General features: G+C 47.0%; 1 protein-coding gene across 11 annotated transcripts in view; it reads left to right on the top strand.

The window, feature by feature from the left end:
* The first annotated feature begins 31 nt into the window (after positions 1-31).
* The window catches only part of SEC31A (SEC31 homolog A, COPII coat complex component), an 88,963-nt gene continuing 82,532 nt past the window's right edge, over positions 32-6,462 (top strand). For 9 of the 11 annotated variants that reach the window (XM_069742976.1, XM_069742973.1, XM_069742967.1 and 6 more), the window contains exon 1: positions 179-437. The gene's annotated coding sequence lies outside the window, so the exon portion shown is untranslated. Of the gene's footprint in view, positions 438-6,462 lie in introns of all 11 variants that reach the window. The other 2 variants (XM_069742949.1, XM_069742970.1) reach the window with 2 other exon arrangements.

The following is a 6,462-nucleotide window of genomic DNA, read 5'->3' as shown; positions in this document are numbered from 1 at the left end:
CGTCTATCTGAGCAGGAAGTTGATGGGCTGCGTCACTTCCTGTGTGTCCACGGCGGCCATGTTTGTTTCTGGTACTCTGCTTCTAGCAGTCACAGGTCGTATCCTTATTTCATGTGCCGTAAAGTGAATGGACAGTGAGACACTGCGGACAGTAATAAATGTACAGTTCATAGAGTGAGAGAGGGCGCATGCGTGTCCGACCTGCTGCTGTGGTTGCCCTGCAGGCCGGTGTGGGCGGAGTTCTGGTTGCCACGTTGAGTTGGACGTGGAGGGGAGGTGCTGGGACCAGAAGAGCCGGGCAGGGAAGAGGTCGGAGGGACGCGAGCAGGGGCACTGGTCAGACCTCCCACAGTCCGCAGCCTGTCTGACATTTCCGGTGCCAGGCTGTACCCCAGCACTGTCTATCGACGCCGGGCATCCTCACTTCCTGTGTGCAGGTGAGTGGTGGGGGCTGCCCAGCTGGCACTGTGGAGTAGAGGGGCAGCACTGGTGGATGAGTTAGTGCTGGGCACAGTACCCGGATGAGCTGACAGCCATGGTGAGTGTTGGGGGGCTGCCCAGCTGGCACTGTGGAGTAGAGGGGCAGCACTGGTGGATGAGTTAGTGCTGGGCACAGTACCCGGATGAGCTGACAGCCATGGTGAGTGTTGGGGGGCTGCCCAGCTGGCACTGTGGAGTAGAGGGGCAGCACTGGTGGATGAGTTAGTGCTGCGCACAGTACCCAGATGTGCTGACAGCCATGGTGAGTGTGTGGGGGGCTGCCCAGCTGGCACTGTGGAGTACAGGGGCAGCACTGGTGGATAAGTTAGTGCTGGGCACAGTACCCGGATGAGCTGACAGCCATGGTGAGTGTTGGGGGGCTGCCCAGCTGGCTCTGTGGAGTAGAGGGGCAGCACTGGTGGATGAGTTAGTGCTGGGCACAGTACCCGGATGAGCTGACAGCCATGGTGAGTGTTGGGGGGCTGCCCAGCTGGCTCTGTGGAGTAGAGGGGCAGCACTGGTGGATGAGTTAGTGCCGGGCACAGTACCCAGATGTGATGACAGCCATGGTGAGTTTATGGGGGCTGCCCAGCTGGCACTGTGGAGAAGAGGGGCAGCACTGGTGGATGAGTTAGTTCTGGGCACAGTACCCAGATGTGCTGACAGCCATGGTGAGTGTGTGGGGGGCTGCCCAGCTGGCACTGTGGAGTAGAGGGGCAGCACTGGTGGATGAGTTAGTGCCGGGCACAGTACCCGGATGAGCTGACAGCCATGGTGAGTGTTGGGGGGCTGCCCTGCTGGCACTGGAGTAGAGGAGCAACACTGGTGGATGAGTTAGTGCTGCGCACAGTACCCAGATGTGCTGACAGCCATGGTGAGTGTGTGGGGGGCTGCCCTGCTGGCACTGTGGAGTAGAGGGGCAGCACTGGTGGATGAGTTAGTGCTGGGCATAGTACCCGGATAATCTGACAGCCATGGGTTCCTGCAGCATTATCATTCAACCTGTCACTCCGGGGTCATCTCCTTCTACATCTATTATAACAAAACTCCCAAGGTTCAGCAAATGCATGATAACTGGATCATATAATGAGGATAAAGAATAAAGCTTAATTGACCCTTAAAGCAACGCCATATGAGAGAATATGATATACAGAGGAGAACAATGGGAGACTGAAATGCTTCAAATATAACAAAAAAACTTTATTAACACATAAACACTAATAAAAAATGATCAAAGACAATGAACAGAGCTGACACATGCAATTGGTGCATACACAGTAAACAGTCTGAAGCCCATATAATATCAGTATAGGCGCAGTAGCCACCACATGCGTCCATCGAAGGCTAGATCAGACTTTTATATAAATAACACTAATGACCGTCCCACATAGTAGCAATATGTAAGGAGCACAAGAATAAGGTGCCAAAGGCAAGGCCTGTCCAAGAGCAGAGACCCCCCTGGCCCCGACGCGCGGTTCACTGTTAAATGTGTAGCTTTGTCATGGGGGAGTTTGTACTGGAGGGAAGATCCCCATCGTGTATATTCTGAAGATCTCTGTAGCGTGGAAATGGAGGAGATAAGACTGACTCAGTTCTGGGAAATCAGACATATGTTATGGTCATATACCTGCAAAGTATACCTAGCCCAGGAAATATGTGCAAAAGCCGCTGGGATTCCATATAAATCCTGCCTTACCGGAATGGTCTGAAGCAGGCCCTAACAGGTACACATATACCGCATCTCTGTACAATCAAAATCGGCATCATGGAGCTGCATGCTTCATGGAAACGCGATGGTCTGATTGCACCAATCGTCAAATTCTTCAACCTCTAGGACGGTGTTTCCCAAACTCCAATCTTCATGGACCCCACCAGGTCGTGTTTTCAGGATTTCCTTAGTATTGCCCAGGTGATGGAAGTTTCAGGAGTTCTCTCACTTGTGCAGCACTATAGAAATCCTGAAAACATGACCTGTTGGGGTCCGTGAGGACTGGCGTTTGGGAAATACTGCTCTAGGAGATTATATAGTCGCGGCTACAATTACTGATTAGCAGTCGTTGACATTTTCAGATCATTGATTTGTAGCGGTGGAACTAGTTTCTCACCATGACAGCTCCTTACTTTTCTCCTAGGTCATAGGGGAAGAGCCACTAACAAGGAATGGTTGGCTATTGGCTGCGTCTTCGCTTGCAAAACATCCGTAGCATACTACAGTGCCGGCAAAGTGGATAAGATTTTAAGAGATCTCGAGCACATGCTGCAAATTATATCCACAGCGTAAACTGGCAGCACCAGCTAACATGCCAACCTGGCAGCTTAAGGTCCGCAGCCTATCGGGTTTATACGGCAGATGGTGCGAGCTTCACGCTTTGCCACACTTAGGGTGAAATGTGCAGCTTTCCCACACCTGGAGTTGTTTTGGTAGAGTTTGCAGCAACTTTGCTTCTGGCAGCTTTGTTTTTAACTATATATGGTATATACAGTGGGGCAAAAAAGTATTTAGTCAGTCAGCAATAGTGCAAGTTCCACCACTTAAAAAGATGAGAGGCGTCTGTAATTTACATCATAGGTAGACCTCAACTATGGGAGACAAACTGAGAAAAAAAAATCCAGAAAATCACATTGTCTGTTTTTTTAACATTTTATTTGCATATTATGGTGGAAAATAAGTATTTGGTCAGAAACAAAATTTCATCTCAATACTTTGTAATATATCCTTTGTTGGCAATGACAGAGGACAAACGTTTTCTGTAAGTCTTCACAAGGTTGCCACACACTGTTGTTGGTATGTTGGCCCATTCCTCCATGCAGATCTCCTCTAGAGCAGTGATTTTTTTTGGCTTTTCGCTTGGCAGCACGGACTTTAAACTCCCTCCAAAGGTTTTCTATAGGGTTGAGATCTGGAGACTGGCTAGGCCACTCCAGGACCTTGAAATACTTCTTACGAAGCCACTCCTTCGTTGCCCTGGCGGTGTGCTTTGGATCATTGTCATGTTGAAAGACCCAGCCACGTTTCATCTTCAATGCCCTTGCTGATGGAAGGAGGTTTGCACTCAAAATCTCACGATACATGGCCCCATTCATTCTTTCATGTACCCGGATCAGTCGTCCTGGCCCCTTTGCAGAGAAACAGCCCCAAAGCATGATGTTTCCACCACCATGCTTTACAGTAGGTATGGTGTTTGATGGATGCAACTCAGTATTCTTTTTCCTCCAAACACGACAAGTTGTGTTTCTACCAAACCGTTACAGTTTGGTTTCATCAGACCATAGGACATTCAAATGCTCTCTTGCAAACTTCAGACGGGCCCGGACATGTACTGGCTTAAGCAGTGGGACATGTCTGGCACTGCAGGATCTGAGTCCATGGTGGCGTAGTGTGTTACTTATGGTAGGCCTTGTTACATTGGTCCCAGCTCTCTGCAGTTCATTCACTAGGTCCCCCCGCGTGGTTCTGGGATTTTTGCTCACCGTTCTTGTGATCATTCTGACCCCACGGGGTGGGATTTTGCGTGGAGCCCCAGATCGAGGGAGATTATCAGTGGTCTTGTATGTCTTCCATTTTCTAATTATTGCTCCCACTGTTGATTTCTTCACTCCAAGCTGGTTGGCTATTGCAGATTCAGTCTTCCCAGCCTGGTGCAGGGCTACAATTTTGTTTCTGGTGTCCTTTGACAGCTCTTTGGTCTTCACCATAGTGGAGTTTGGAGTCAGACTGTTTGAGGGTGTGCACAGGTGTCTTTTTATACTGATAACAAGTTTAAACAGGTGCCATTACTACAGGTAATGAGTGGAGGAAAGAGGAGACTCTTAAAGAAGAAGTCACAGGTCTGTGAGAGCCAGAAATCTTGATTGTTTGTTTCTGACCAAATACTTATTTTCCACCATAATATGCAAATAAAATGATAAAAAAACAGACAATGTGATTTTCTGGATTTTTTTTTTCTCAGTTTGTCTCCCATAGTTGAGGTCTACCTATGATGAAAATTACAGACGCCTCTCATCTTTTTAAGTGGTGGAACTTGCACTATTGCTGACTGACTAAATACTTTTTTTGCCCCACTGTATAATAATGAGCGGCTTCCAAGCAGAATCTTAAAAGAAGCTCAAAAGGACGGGACATAAAAACAGCAAATTGCATATGTTCATTCTTTTCAGCATTCTTTAAGTGCTTTTCCAGGCATGTTCCTGAGCGCACCCAACTGAAAAAAGATGCCATGTGCAGATTCCCTAAGGGTACAGACACACATATTGGCAAGTTGCTGCCAAAATCAGGGCTGTGTTTTAACCACATGTAAGGGTGGTCTGCAAATACTTGTGTCCAGGGCTGTGGTGTCGGTAAGCCAAACCTCCCACTGTAACTCCTCAATTTCCCCGACTCCCTCATACATGGCTCATCTTTAGTTGATACATTTACTGTAGTAAAATGGTAACATCAGGCTTTTCATCACCATTATGATACCATAATAAAGCTATTTCCTGTTCACTCTAGCATATACATGTCAAGCTCTGGCCCATGGGCAGTTATATTTGGCCTGTGACACCAGAACCGCCACCCTATGTTGGGCCATTATACTGTATGGAGAACTATGTGGGGCCCATTATTCGGACTATGTGGGGCCCATTATTCTGTATGGAGGACTATGTGGGGTCCATTATTCTGTATGGAGGACTATGTGGGGCCCATTATTCTGTATGGAGGACTATGTGGGGCCTATTATTCTGTATGGAGGACTACGTGGGGCCCATTTTTCTGAATGGAGAACTACGTGGGGCCCATTATTCTGAATGGAGGACTACGTGGGGCCCATTTTTCTAAATAGAGAACTGCGTGGGACCCATTATTCTATATACTGGTTGGCCTGCGACTTTGTCCAAGCTTTTCATTTTGGCCCTCTGTATGTTTGACATGCCTGCTCTAGCAGTTCTAAGATGAGTGCAGGCATTCCTTTCCAGCGCCTTTATCCTCTGATCTGTAGAGGAGGATCTTCACTACTGAGCATGTACATAAAATGCTGCGCAGATTTATCTAAACTAAAAGCCGAGATCCTTACATCAGGAACAGAAGAGACATTTATAGGACATTTCATAACTGCTTTGAACTACTGTACCCAATTTATTATATATTTTAGGAGTTGGTCCATGTTATTCCGACTTCACGAAAATGGAATCTGACCCCATAGCACTGATTGTGGCTTTCCTATCAATTTGTGGTATAAATGTTAATGTATGGCACATATTCTGGCTTTTACTCGTGTCTATATCTTGGATACGAGATCTCATGAGCTTATTTTATGATCTGCATATGGACCGCAATGCCTTGTTTGATTGTACGTCTCTGGATCCAAACATGCAGCCTCCTGGTTCTACAAGACTGTAAGTTCGTGTTGGGAGGCCAGGAGTCAGTCCAGGCATTGCAATGTGTATGCTCTTGTGTGAGTCAATTGCCTTCTTCATACGAGAGAATCAGATGCAACAAGGATTGTAAAATCTGACAACGGACCACAAATCGATCCCGCACACTAGAATAAAAAGGCCAATTTTTCACATGCGAGAAAATAAAAAAATGATTTGTGAAATCGACCTTATGGAGTAGGTAGACTTTTTTGCTGCACCACATTGAAAACAATGTATCTGATGCCTAAAAAATATCATGGACACTTAGACATTTTCCGCATCTAAATTATCATTTCATGAGGATTTTCAGATTGGCAGCATGTCGATTCCTTGCAGACAACACCAGAGTTGAAGTTTGCAGTCAGTTTTCAACATACGGTAATCTCCGTAGATAAGCAGCCAGCAGAAATATCCATCGACGATTTTCCCATAGAAAAATCCCACGAGCACTCAGCTGAATGAACACTGCTGTGTATGAGAGGGCTGGCCAAGATGGCTGTTGTCCAAACGATGACCTGAAGCATTCCAACATCTATCTAGTTTGTACAGGAGCCCCTACACTGTCTTCACACAGCTGGAATCGGC

This window comes from Ranitomeya imitator, chromosome 1 (assembly GCF_032444005.1).
Source record: "Ranitomeya imitator isolate aRanImi1 chromosome 1, aRanImi1.pri, whole genome shotgun sequence".
NCBI classification, from domain to species: domain Eukaryota; kingdom Metazoa; phylum Chordata; class Amphibia; order Anura; family Dendrobatidae; genus Ranitomeya; species Ranitomeya imitator.
Note: the sequence above shows the minus strand (reverse complement) of the source record. Positions and strands in the feature narration are given on the sequence as shown.